The sequence below is a fragment of the Talpa occidentalis genome, unplaced genomic scaffold (assembly GCF_014898055.3).
Source record: "Talpa occidentalis isolate TD23 unplaced genomic scaffold, MPIMG_talOcc4v2.1, whole genome shotgun sequence".
Lineage (NCBI taxonomy): Eukaryota > Metazoa > Chordata > Mammalia > Eulipotyphla > Talpidae > Talpa > Talpa occidentalis.
The window spans coordinates 134792968-134807340 of NW_026555331.1; the positions used below are offsets into that span (position 1 = coordinate 134792968).

The window sequence follows — 14373 nt, forward strand, 5'->3', positions numbered from 1 at the left end:
ATTTATGTGACGTTGCAGGCTCTTTTCTTCTTTCTCTTAAAAGATTTTTTTCTGAAAAAGCTTTCTTAATAAGTCACTTGCACACGAAAATTCATCTTAGGGACTGCTGTTGAAGAACTTGACCTAAGACCCATTTATTCCTCTAAATATGTAGTATCAAGCATAAATACAGGAGTTTGACTTGCATGGAAGCAATACTATGGAAAAGTCAAAACATAAATTGGAAAACACATTTGGAACGCATGACAATGTGCTAATTCTTTTTTTTTAATTTATTTATTTATGCATATAAGAGCTGAGGTACAGGCCAGAGTTTCAGGGGTGCGCTGAGAGGATTCACCAGAGACAGAGCGGGCAACAGAACAGGCAGACTGAAGAAATACACTGCCGAGGGGAACAGCAGACGAGACAGGACAGGTCTGCCTCGCCATGTGGGTTGCTCCCTGGACGGGCGGGGATCAAACTGGAGCTGCAGAGGCTGCAGAATGCTTCATAGTGTGGTGCTTAACACCTTGTGCCACCAGGGAGGCCCAACGTGCTAATCATTGTGTCTACTTCAGGAAGCCAATTCGAAATGACACAAACCTAACATGAAAAAGGACATAAATGTAAACTCACAGCAAAGAAAACACAAAAGGCTTGATATTTCAAAGGAAATTATGATTAAAATGACAATGAGAACTATTTTTACAGCTAATCAAAGATTTAACAAAATATAATATAAATTCACTTGAGTATTGGGGAAATACACACTCAGTAGTGCAGGAAGTGTTAACTGATACAAAATCTTTAATAAGAGTTAGCTTTAAAGGGCCTCCCCTGGTGGCGCAGGCTGTTGAGCCTGCGCTGTGAAGCTGTTCGCAGCATCTGCAGGGACAGTTGGATCCTGGCCGACCGGCGAGGGTCCCACATGGCGCGCAGACCTCTCCTGTTTCGCCCACTGCTCCCCTCAGCAGTGTACCTCGGTCCTTCTGCCTGCTCTGCTCCCCTCTCTGTCTCTGGGGAATCCTCTCACCCTCCCGCGAATCTGGCCTGTACCCTGGTTCTTGTATAAATAAAATAAAATCTTCAAAAAAAATTTTTTTTAAATGGTTGAATCAATAAATGAAGCAAATGGCACCTACCATGTGGTAGGTGACTCTAAAACATCTCCTCAATGTCCTTCTGTGATGTCTGAGGCATCTCTAGGGGGACTCCGTGGGAACCTACTGGACTATTACGTCACAAAAATCTAAATAGAAGCAAACACGGCTTAGAATTCAAGCAAGGGAGAGAAAGACATTTTTACTTAGGTTCTGGACCAGATCAGTCAGTATCATAAAACCGACTTTCATCACTTGCAAGCAACTAGATCGAAGGAGATCGGTGCTTGGTGCCTCGGGGTGCCCTAACCTGGCTTGTAGAGATCCTTGTCACGAGGTGATTCTTAAGAGAGCGTGCCGAGAAGCAGCCCAGTCAAAACTGGAGTAGTGCACGGGCCATTGAATAATTTAAGGAGAAAAGCGAACAACAGGCTACAGAGGAAACTGAAGGCACCAGCACCTGCGGAGCAGGCAGCATTTGGTAAAAGGCCGCTTTCAGCGCGAGAGGGTTGCTTACAGCAGGTGCAGGCGGGTACCTTGAGAGCACCGAGGCCGGCTTGCCCTCAAGCTTAGGCTTGGAGCAAGTTTGGGGGTGCAAGGCTTATTCCTGAAGTACAGGGAGGCACTTGAGGGGCCAACCAATTTAGGCACATGTATGACCAAAAATAATGGAAACTCCACAATTTTGTCACTAGCAGGATAAGGAAGGGGCAGGCTGGAGGGTGGAACCGTCTTGGTCCCTTCTGGTTGTTTCCGGAGTCATGGTTCAGTTGCTTCCAGAGTCACCGACTAGCAACTCCATCCAACTCTAATAGAGACTTGAGGGTTCCTGGCCTAATTTTAGCCGCCTATTAGTTTGGGACCTTGATTCTAGTGTCTCTCATATCTCTCTCTCTCTCTCTCTCTCTCTCTCCTCCCCCAAGCACTTTCTAGAATTCTAAAATTTTATTCTAAATCCCTAAAGATAGTCAGAAACATCTGAACAGTCACCCACAGATCCCTAGAGCCAGAGAACCTACGTAACGTTACTGCAATTGGAGTGCAGTCCTCATTTACATCGCAGAACTAGGAGCCTCCAGGCCTTTGCCAGTGGAGTAGATATGGCTGAAGTCTGAATCCAAGAGACTAGGCTAAATTCCTTGACCTTAGGTAAAGAGAACTTGAGTAGTGTCTATCAAATGGAGCCAACACTTACTTACTTCATGGGGTCATTGGGATTAATGTGCAGAGGCTGAGATAGAGGAGAGGAAGGGAGAGGAAAGAGAAGAAGAGAGAAAAGTGAAAATATTAGTGACTAGTCTACTCTCTCTCAGACTTGGGACTCAAGCTACAGTAGATTCAGGCCAATGCCCTTGTCCTCCTTTTCCTGCTTTGCCTTAATATCACCAAGTGGGTAGGCTCAGTGCTCACAGTTCTACACTTCACCCAGTCTTCGTTTATTTTCCTGAGGAAGTTATGTGTAGCAAAGTTGCACTTAACTAATTACTGTTGGCAAAGTTAGAAAGTAATATGTATTCACCAGAAGGTAAAATATTCCCATAAATCAAATTTACCTTTCATTTCAGGAGTATTAGTCTTTTAGTTCACATAATTTCTTATTTATTTTTTAAAGATCGATTTCATTTAATTTTGCATACAAGCTGGGGTGTAGGTCAGAGGTTCAGGGGGTGAGAGGATTCACCAAAGACAAAGTGGGGGGCAGAACAGGCAGATTGACTTGAAATACAGTGCTGAGAAAAGCAGCAGGGGGAGCAGGAGAGGTCTGCTGCACCATGTGTGTCAGCTCCCAGGACAGGGATTGAACTCATGCTGCAGTGGCTGCCAATAGCTGCCAATAGCTTGATAGTGCTGAGAATTAACCCCTTGTGCCATCAGGGAGGCCCCAATTTCTTATTCTTAGTGCTTAGTCTACATGATGTGGAAAGCTAGTTAATTTAAAATATAGTATTTACATTCTCTTGATCACAATGGGGAGACCTAAGTTAAAACAGGATACGTAACTTGTCAATGCTGTAACCTTTAGGTATTTGGAGTAAATGCAAAAAGAAACAATAGCCCAGTAAAAAAAAACTAAACAATGAGGTCATCATTCCATCAAAGTTATCTAAACACCGAAGAGGCAATTGGTGGTAGAGAGAGAGAACTGCCCTTGAGTCTAATTAAATGCATACCTTTGAATATATTTAGACTGAGATTTAATTCCATTTTTTCCCAATGAAGTTGATTCCAATAGCAGAGTACAATAGTAATCGTAAAAGCAGAAAGTTGTTTGTCAAATATGTACCATATTAGATGATTAAAACCCACTCTCCCTTTTCAGAAAATGTGATGTTTGTTTCATGTGTTCATCTCCATGATAGTAACTCATCCAACAGATGTCATTGTAAAGAGCAAGAACCTCAGAATTAGTTGGGTTTTCTATTTTTGATGGCAGGCAAATTATTTAAAAATTCTTATGATTATTTCCTCATTTGGGAAATGAGGATGACTCTTAACCCTGCTGTTACTGTGGCCTTTACATACTGTAATTATCTACTGAAAGCCCTTAGATGACTTTATAATCAGTTGTTGATTGGTTTTTAGATATTTGGTTGACATTGCTTTTTTGTGAAGGAGTAAAATAAGCCTCCTCTTCCCTAAGTTGTCTAGAACAATCTTCCCAATATGTATCACCTTGGCATGTGGAGCTTAAGGTCAATCAAGCTCCTGCAGGCTTTAAGAAAAACTGCTAGTCTCTTGATTTCTTAGAGGAATGAAGATTGGGGGTATAAATCAGATTTAAGGTTATCTCTGGAAATGAACTTGCTGTCAGAGACACCCATCTGTAGTTACAGAATATCTGGTTTTTATGAGCCACACTCCCCTCCTCATATAAGTTCCCCTCCTCTATCCTTGAAGTCTAGGCCCCTATCCCCTTCATTAACTCAAGAATAAATACCTTCAGTCAATTCTATTTAGAATATACAGCCTGGTAAATTCTCCATATGCATGTAATTAAATTTGTCCTTTTTCTCCTACTAATCTGTCTGATGTTCATTTGTTTGCTCAACAAACACAGGATGAACCTAAAGGAATAAGAGGTGTGAGGTGGGATCCCAGGGGAATGAGGTATTTATTCATTAGTGCCATAAGAATCTATTACTGCAAAACCTTTCTTCCTCCAAGAAGCTGCAATGTTCATGTGGACAATGAAATGTTTGGGTTATATTTTTCTTTGAATACTGACTGAAAAATTGTCATACACTGAATCGCCACACTTTTCTTCAAAGTGGAGAAAGAGATGAACATGTTCTGAAGATATTTTATGTCTTGAATGTTCAGCAGTTGTTTTGCTCTCACAAAATTCACATTCTTTGTAGTTAGCGTGCAAAGCATGCCTTTTTAGGAAGATCGATGTAAAACCTTCAAATGTTGAATACATTTGAACCAGTCCTCCATACTTAGAAAATTTAGTCTGCATGTTAAGTGCTTGATTTAGAGACCAGGTATCAGCATAGGCTGCAAATATTCGAAACAGATAAGGGGAATAACACCTTTTGTAGTATCTTTTGAAGCTGACCTCAGAGCTTCTTCTATAACAGCATTTATCTTCAGCATTGTCAAATGTGCTTGGTTACATTTGATGCAATTAGGTCCTTGCTGCTTTTGGACAAAGAAAATTTATGAGCAGATTGGTGTTTTCTATTTGTCTTAGATAATGGTGGGTATTTGCATATTTGATATGATCCCACAGGTAAAAGTTTTAGTAACTATGACTTTGAGAACTCAAGAATTAAAAAGCAAAAGTCATCTGACTGGTCAAGGGAAGAGAAACACTTGTTCTAGATCATAAGACCAGTTCTATATTGTTGACCTCAAAGCAACCAGGTATTGAGAAATATGCAATTCAGAAAGTATAGTTTCAAGAGGGACACGTGTGTTCTTCCCATATGCTATAGATTGAGGTAGCCACATAAAAAAGAACCTCCTTTTTTCCACTGGGGTTAGGAAGCAGCATCACTTCCTGTTGGAGATGCAAATCTAGTTGGCTCTTATTGTTTGCTGATTTTGTGTGCTTAATTTTTTCTAGCCTCCTGACCTCATTTAAATAACATTTTGTTTGTCCACTTCATTATGCAAGGCACTGGTAATAAAGGAAGTGTTATTCTTAAACTTTGACATGACAAGTTCTAAGCCCTTACTGCTTATATGTGGAAGGCAAATAAGCCACTCTAATGACAGAAGACACAGTGTACATTCCAGGTATATTATGGTGGGATGTTGGGTGGATTGCAAATTAGACTTCACTGAGCTCAGTCTGGGGTTTGAAAAGTAGCATTGCAGAGACAATCCCTCGCAATGCTATTGTGTGTTTAATAGGCCTCTAGAATGTAGAGACTTTTCGACACTATTCAATCATTCAGTTGCTCCATTTCAGTCATATCTGTGTGTGTCAATACTTCATGCTTGGACAGACTTGTCTTCTGAGTAATGTTTGAACTCTGTGCCTTTTGGATGGCACGTTGTTTCATTTTGATTTTGAACATCTTTATTTAAAGAATCATGGGCCATGATTTGGAATTACAGAAGTTCAAAGTACAACAAATTCATTTATTTAATTAATTATCTCATTTGGTATGCATGAGATGGGAAACTGGCCTTTTTTTCCCCATCACATTTATCTGACTGAGCTCTCTTTTGGATGAGAGCTAAATCCTGGTTCCTGAGTCCTTTATTGTGGACATGACTTCTACCAAGAATGCTGCAAAGTTAGCTGAACAAGGACCCCTAGTCCTCAGTGTCTAATCACCATAGAGAGCAAAGGTTGCTCATCTCCCACCATCTCTCAGGTGATATCTGATCACCCTGGCCTACATTCTTCAAGAACAATCTTTGTCAGTTTAAGCAAAATTTCCCCTTACCCTTGATGTGCTCTCAAAATAGTTTTCCATCCACTACCCCCTATCTCCTGATTCTGATTCTTGGTAAAAATTCCCACTTTTCCTGGTTGTATTCTGAATTGAGTTCTGTTCTATACTAAGGTCTCTTTCCTCCTATAGTAACAGTTTTTCTTCATCAGAGTTGTTTTTATTGCTTTAACTAGAGTCTAGCTCTGGTTTTGCTTGGACAGTTCTGAGGTTCTGGAGGATATGCTTTCAGATTTTGTTTGAACATCTCATTTTCAAGTGTTACCATGGGCCATAATTTTGAGTTTATTGAAATTCAAAGTCTATCAAGTTCATTCATATAGTGAATTCATTAAATCTTTTAGCATGTATCAATTGAGTATGAATTGACTCTGAATGTTCCACATAAACTAATCCTACAATTAAATGTCTATTATATATATCTATTACATACATTCTTTAAGGAGGTATCTGAAGGTCTGCAAGGGTGTTTTGTGTACAGATACTATTATAAATGCATTCACAATCTTCCCATCTGAAAAAAATTCTTATTCTCAATAAAATCCTTTTGGAATTGATCTACATGCATTTTCAAAGGATGAAATATTAATATCCTTTACAACCTACACATGCAACTTTAAGGACATAATACTTAGGATTCGTGTTTAATCAGACTATGGTCTGTTAGCATCTTAGATAAGTTATGTTCTAATTATGCCATGGCACAACAGGGCAAACTTCCCTTGCATAAAATAAACACATATATAATATATCACTGTGTTTGACTAGAGCAATTAAATATAATTTGATTTGGGGAAATGTTCCTGAAAAATTTTGCTACTTATATGATTCTTTTTCTTCTCTCTCCCTTCCCACCTTAAGAAAAGAAGCACGACTTAGAAAACTAGTATTTTCTTTCCAATAAACAATAAACATCAAACATGACTATTGCTACCATTTTGAAAATATTAATTCTAGTATATTTTGTAAATTTTTTTAAAGATTTAATTATTTATGCATACAAGAACTGGGGTACAGACTAGAGGTGTGGGGGTGAGTGGATTCACCAGAGAGAAAGTGGGGAACAGAACGGGCAGATAGACTGAAGGACACTGCTGTGGGGACCAGCAGGCAAGCCAGAAGATGTCTGCTGCACCATGTGGGTTCTTCCCTGCCCGGGGATTCAACTAGTGCTGCAGTGGCTGTGGACAGCTTCATAGGTTGCGTCTTAACCATTTGCGCCACCAGGGAGGCCCATATTTTGTAAATTTTATAAGGAGAATTTCTTTCTACTTTTACAATGAATGTTGGTTTCATCGATGGCAGTGTTAAAGTTTGTTCTTTATCTATAATACATTGCCTTAATCTGTCGTCAACTGCGGTGAGGCCTTGTTGGTTCTTAAACACATTTCAAAAGCTAGTAAAAAATTTATAGCATTCTTATGTTTATTTACCATCCTTGCTAATCTCTGTTACAAGACACTTGGATTTGTTGGGATTCAAAAGCACACACAGAAGACACACACACACACACATCTCCCTTGCTCCATCACACAAAAAATATCAAAAGATTAAGTCTTTCGATAATTGACTGGCAGAGCTGTCTTCTCTTACCCAACAGGTTAAATGCTGCAGAGCTATTAGATTGCCTGGAACGCTTTCTGACCGACTGACATCTTAGAGGAAAACTGTAAAATTTTTACTTCAGAAGTAAGTTGTCCTATTTTTTCCCCCTTTTTACTGCATAGCCTGCTAGGGAAAATTGTATACAACTTTCTGTGAAAAAGGATTGGAAGTTCTATAATATGCCTTGTTTTTAAGGCTACCTGTTTAGTTTGGGGAGTAGTTTGGTATATAATTGTGCTTGGCTTGGATACACAGATTAAAGATTAACAATTTCTTTAGCCCTGAGGATTTTAAGTCCATGTAAATCTTAGCTGTGGGAAACACTGATGAAGTTGATATGACGGTAAGAGAAGGTATCAAGGGAGAGAGAAATAATGATAATGATAAAGGGAAAGAGAAAAAGAAAAGAAGTTGATGAAATGCCACCAAAATTGTACATCTTCTCTTGCTGAATTAAGTTCAACATCTTACTTGATGATATCTGGCCAAGTTACTTATAAAACATCATAGTTTAACAAAAAATTTCCTAGAGAATGATAGCTTGCTTGAAGGCTCCTTTCCTTCCTGAACATATATTTAATTAGTTTTAAGGGAAGAAACATACACCCGCATATTTCTGCTATCAGAATATTTTGCAGGTTACTTATTTTAGAAGTCTGGGAGAACAGAGCTTGGAGATTCTCTTGTACTGGAGGTAGAAGTAGCTTTGGGGTTGGAATTATAAACAAAGTACTAAGGAAATGATACACATCCTATAAATTTGATTACTAGATGAGGGTGACAAATGATGGAGGGAAGAATAGAAAACCAAAAGGAAGCATCCTCCATCACAAGGACAATGAATTTGGGGTCCCCAGCTCTCCTGGAATTTTGCTTCTTTTCCCCTTCCACATTAAAGAATGATTCCCAAAGTATTCATGGATATAATTTGAATACATTAAATTGCTGTCTTTTTTTTTTTCCTGAGGTTTCCCGATGGTAGTGACTAGTTGCTGAGTATTTGAACAATGCCATTACCTTCCTTAGTTGTTGTGAGTAGTTTAGAGTAGTGGAGAATGAGGAAGGGCTATTGGAATGACTTCCCTCTTGGGGTTCAATCTTTCATCATTCCTTTTCCATTCGTAAAGTGTATTTCAAAAACTGCAACTCTGCAGTAGTAGAGGGGCCAATTGGTCCCTGCTCCTTAGTCTTTTAGCCAAACATCTTTACAAGGAAGATGTTATTTTAGATGCTAATCTCCAAGTCTGTTGCCAATTGTGTCCCCAAGGTTTTAGATGTACACTAAAAAAATACGCTTTCCTCATGTGTGTTTGTGTGTTGTTAATATGCTTTGTAAAAGAATAGTTTTATAAAAAAGTTAATTCTTTAATTTCTTTTTTTATTACATTTTTATTCTTTATTTTTTTAAAATAAATTTTATTTTTATATTCCCCATACAATTGCAACCCCCCATTCTGACCCCAATCCCTCCCCTCTCGCCCCCACTCCCCACCCCCCATAAAGTGTCTCTGGTTCATAGTTTTTTGTTGATTTTGATTTTCACTTTCTTATAGTTATTCATTTTCCTGGTCCCTTATTTAAGTTTTCTAGATTCCTGCTATGAGTGAGACCATCCGGTATTTTTCTTTTTCTTTTTGGCTTATTTCGCTGAGCATGATTCCTTCCAGCACCATCCATGTTGCTGCAAATTGCATGTGTTTATCTTTTTTGAATGCTGAGTAATATTACATGCTATATATGTACCACATCTTCTTGATCCAATCATCTATTTTTGGGCATTTGGGCGGTTTCCAAAGCTTAGCTATTGTAAACAGTGCTGCTATAAACATAGGGGTGCAGGTGTTCTTTGGAATTGATGTTTCTGTGTCCTTTGGGTAAATACCTAGGAGTGGAATTGCTGGATCATATGGAAGCTCTATGTTTAGTAGGTCCAGAAATCTCCACACAGCTCTCCATAGTGGTTGGACCAGTTTGCACTCCCACCAACAGTGCAGAAGAGTTTCTTTTTCTCCACACCCTCACCAACATTTGTTGTTGCTAGTTTTTTAATATGTGCCATTCTCACTGGTGTAAGATGGTATCTCATGGTGGTTTTGATTTGCATTTTCCTGATTACAAGTGATGTGGAACATTTTTTCATATGCCTGTTGGCCATTTGCATTTCCTCTTCAGAGAAGTTTCTTTTTAGCACTTCTGACCATTTTTTGAATGGATTATTTTCTTTGTTGTTGTTGAGTCTCATCAGCTCTTTGCAGATTTTTGTCATCAGTCCTTTATCATTAGTGTTGTGTGCAAAAATGTTCTCCCAGTTGGTGGGGTTTCTCTTTATTTTTGTTATTGTCTCTTTTGCTGTGCAGAAGCTCTTTAATTTGATGTAATCCCAGCTGTTTATCTTTGCCTTCACTATCACTGCTTTGGGTGACGTGTCTGTGAAGATGTCTGATGTGCAAATCACGTAGTGTTTTGCCTATATTTCCTTCTATGTATTTTATGGTTTCAGGTCTTATTTCTAGTTCTTTAATCCATTTTGAGTTGATTTTTGTGTATGGTGTGAGGTAGTGGTCAAGCTTCATTCTTTTGCATGTAGCGACCCAGTTTTCCCAGCACCATTTATTGAACAGACTTTCTTTGCTCCAATGCATAGTCTTTGCTCCTTTGTCAAAGATTAGTTGACCATAAATCTGTGGGTTTATTTCTGGATTTTCTATTTGATTCCATTGGTCTGTATGTCTGTTCTTGTTCCAATACCATGAAGTTTTGATGATTATGGCTTTGTAGTAGAGTTTGAAGTCTGGGAGTGTGATGCCTCCATTCCCTTCTTTTTTTTTTTCAGGAGAGCTTTGGCTATTCGGGGTTTTTTGTGATTCCATATGAATTTCATCAATAATTGTTCTATTTCTTTGAAGAATGACATTGAAATTTTGATTGGAATAGCATTGAATCTGTATATTGCTTTTGGAAGGATGGCCATTTTAATAATGTTTATTCTTCCAATCCATGAGCAAGGGATGTCTTTCCATTTCTTTGTGTCTTCTTCTTTTCTTTTAACAGTGTTTTATAGTTTTCTTTGTATAGGGCCTTTACCTCTTTTGGTAGATTTATTCCCAAATATTTGATTTTTTTTGTTTCGATAATAAAAGGGATGTTTTTTTTTATTTCTTCTTCTTCAGATTTATTGTTTGTGTATAGGAAGGCTACTGACTTTTGCGTGTTGATTTTGTATCCTGACACTTTACTGAACTGATTGATGAGTTGAATTAGTTTTTCTGTGGAGTTTTTGGGGTTCTCATATCATCTGCAAATAGTAATAGTTTGACTTCTTCTTTTCCTATTTGGATTCCTTGTATGTCTTTCTCATGTCTTATTGCTCTGGCTAGGACTTCCAGTATTATATTGAAAAGCAGTGGTGAAAGTGGACATCCTTGTCTTGTTCCAGATCTTAATGGAAATGCTTTCAGCTTTTCACCATTGAGAATGATACTGGCTGTTGGGTTGTCATAGATGGCCTTTATGATCTTGAGGTACGTTCCTTGTATCCCAAGAATATCAAGGGTTTTTATCATGAATGGGTGTTGTACTTGGTCGAAAGCTTTCTCAGCATCTATTGATATTATCATATGGTTTTTATATTTCTTTTTGTTGATGTGTTGGATAACGTTGATTGATTTTCGGATGTTAAACCATCCTTGTGTCCCTGGAATGAATCCTACTTGGTCGTGGTGAATTATCTTATGGATACATTGTTGGATTCTGATAGCTAAAATTTTATTGAGGATTTTTGCATCAGTGTTCATTAGGGAGATTGGCCTGTAGTTTTCCTTTTTTGTGTTGTCCTTGTTTGGTTTTGGCATTAGTGTAATGCTGGCCTCATAGAACGTGTTTGGTATTGTCCCTTCCTTCTCAATTTTTTGGAAGAGTTTGTGAAGGATAGGCACTAATTGGTCTCTGAATGTTTGGTAGAATTCATTTGTAAATCCATCAGGTCCTGGGCTTTTGTTTTTGGGCAGGTTTTTGATTACCATTTCAATTTCACTGCTTGATTTTGGTCTGTTTAGCTGTTCTATTTCTTCTTTATCTAGCTTTGGGTGATTGTAGAGTTGTAGGAATTTGTCCATCTCCTCTAGATTGTTGAACTTGTTTCCATATAACTGTTCATAGGAGTTACTGATTATTCTTTTGATTTCTGCTGTGTCCGTTGTGATTTCTACTCTTTCATTTATGATCCTGTTTATTTGTGCTTTCTCCCTTTTTTCCTTTGTGAGCCTGGCTAGGGGTTTGTCTATTTTATTGATTTTTTCAAAGAACCAGCTCTTGGTTTCATTGATCTTTTGGATTGTTTTTTTAGTTTCAATTGCATTTATTTCTGCTTTGGTTTTTATTATTTCTTTTCTTCTACTGGTTTTGGGGTTTTTTTGTTGTTCTTTTTCTAGATCTTTGAGCTTCGAGATTAGGTTGTTTCTTTGAGTTCTTTCTTGTTTCTTGATGTGAGCTTCTATTGCTATATATTTTCCTCTTATTACTGCTTTTGCTGAATCCCATACATTTAGGATATTGGTGTCCTCCTTGTTATTCAATTCAAAGAATTTTTTAATCTCTTCTTTGATCTCCTCATTAGTCCAGTGGTCTTTCAGTAGTGTGGTTTTTAATCTCCAGAGGTAGGAAAGTTCCTTGCCTTCTTTTTATGGTTTATTTCTAGTTTGATGCCTTCATGGTCAGAAAAGATGGTTGGTATGATTTCAATCTTGGTGTATCTGTTGATGTTTGTCTTGTGCCCCAGTATGTGATCGATCCTGGAGAATGATCCATGTGCGCTTGAGAAAAATGTGTACTCCGTTTTTTGGGGGTTTAGTGTTCTATAGATGTCTGTTAAGCCCAAATGCTTTAGGTCCTTATTTAGAGCTTTAGTTTCTTTACTTATTTTTTGTCTTGTTGATCTATCCATTGCTGATAGTGGTGTGTTGAAGTCTCCCACTACGTATGTGTTTTCTCTGATGTCTGTTTTCAGAGAGGACAACAGTTGTCTGATATATTTTGGTGCTCCTTCGTTTGGTGAGTATATGTAAATGAGTGTTATTTCTTCTTGAAGTATTGTCCCCTTGATCATAATGTAGTGACCGTTGGGGTCTCTTTTTATTTTTTTGAGTTTGAAGTCTGTTTTATCTGATATAAGTATAGCTGTTCCTGCTTTCTCTTTTGGTCATTTGCTTGTAGGATTGTTTTCCACCCTTTAACTTTGACCCTATTTTTATCTTTTGTAGCTAAATGTGTTTCCTGGAGACAGCAAAAGGTTGGGTTTTGTTTCTTAATCCAGGCTGCAACTCTGTGTCTTTTTTTTGAAGAATTTAGTCCATTTACATTTAGAGTTAATATTGATATGTTAGCATCTGTATTTGCCATTGTGTTTGTCTTTCCTTTGATTTTATTTATTTATTCTTTTAATAATTTATTTTTTTGGCCTTCTTTTGTTGTTATTCGTCCTTCTGAGGTTCTGGCTTTAGGATTCCTTAAAGTATTTTTTGGAGTGGGGGTTTAGTCGTAATGAAATTCCAGAGTTTCTGTTTGTCTGGGAAGGTCCTTATTCTTTCTTCATAGAGGAAGGAGAGCTTTGTGGCATAAAGTATTCTTGGTTGGCATCTGTTTTCTTGGAGTCTGTTGACTATGTCCCTCCACTCTCTCCTTACCCATAGTGTTTCTTCAGAGAAGTCTGATGTCATCCTGATTGGTTTTCCTTTGAATGTTATCTGTTTCTTCCCTCTTGTCAGCTTCATTATTTTTTCCTTGTCCTGGATTCTTGGGAGGTTTACTATTATGTGTCTTGCTGTATTTTTCCTTTCGTCGTGGAAGTTTGGTGTTCTTCTTGCTTCTTGTATATCAATTTTCAGCTCCTTCTTCACATTTGGGAAGTTCTCTTCAATTATATCCTGGAATATTTTCTCTGTTCCTACATCTCTCTCCTCTCCTTCTGGAATTCCTATAACTCTTGTATTTCCTTTCCTCATGGAGTCAGATAGTTCCCGAAGTCTTTCTTCGTTCTTTTTCCTTTGTACTTCTCTTCCCTTTTCTGTTTTGGTTCTTTTTATTTCTGTGTCTTCAAGAGTACTTATTTGTTCTTCCATTTCATCTATTCTGCTTTCATTGCTTTTCCCAGAGTTCTTTAGTTCCTCCATTAATTCTTTGATCTCCTGCGTTTCTTTTACTTCCCTCTTTAGGGACTCAATTTCATTCTTCTGATCGTTGATTATTTTTCTCATATCATTGTTTTCCTTTATGACTTCTGTCACTTTTTTAATCATGGCAATTTTAAATTCTCTTTCTGGAAGGCTCAGAAGTTCTTCCAAGTTACTGTTGTTGTAATCTGGGAGGTGGTTTTCTTTTTGTGGTGTGCTTTTTTCCTGAGGAGTTGTTAGGTTGCGTGTGGTTCTTCTACTCACTATTGTCTGTTTTCTAATTTGTTGTATGCATTGGGACACTGTGTTGCCCAGACTGGCTGGCCTCTTGGGTGCACTTCTCCGCTCCCCTCTGGCTCCTCCAGGAGCCATCTCTGGCTTCTGAGGGCACTTTCTGCTGGTTTCATGCAGTCTTTACTGAAGAAATGTCCCTGTTCTAAAATGGCGATGGGGGACACAGTCCCTGTGCATCCAGTCTCAGGCACACTCTTCTGTGCGCCCGGTCTGCCCCGGCCGTGGGTGCCTGCTCCCTCTGTGGGCTCAGACTGCTGGTCAGAAGGGGCCTGGCGTGGGCTAACTTCCTAGCTGGCCACTGTCTCCTCCGGGAGCCTT

The 14373-nt window shown here is 38.4% G+C and overlaps 1 protein-coding gene across 6 annotated transcripts in view; it reads left to right on the forward strand.

Moving 5' to 3' along the window:
• The window catches only part of LOC119246248 (hyaluronidase PH-20-like), a 35140-nt gene that overhangs the window by 11258 nt on the left and 9509 nt on the right, over positions 1-14373 (forward strand). The window contains exons 1-4 of one of the 6 annotated variants that reach the window (XM_054692617.1): positions 1229-1563; positions 4141-4190; positions 5203-5324; positions 7590-7678. The gene's annotated coding sequence lies outside the window, so the exon portion shown is untranslated. Of the gene's footprint in view, positions 1-1228; positions 1564-4140; positions 4191-5202; positions 5325-7589; positions 7679-14373 lie in introns of those variants that run through there. The other 5 variants (XM_054692619.1, XM_054692618.1, XM_037512568.2 and 2 more) reach the window with 5 other exon arrangements.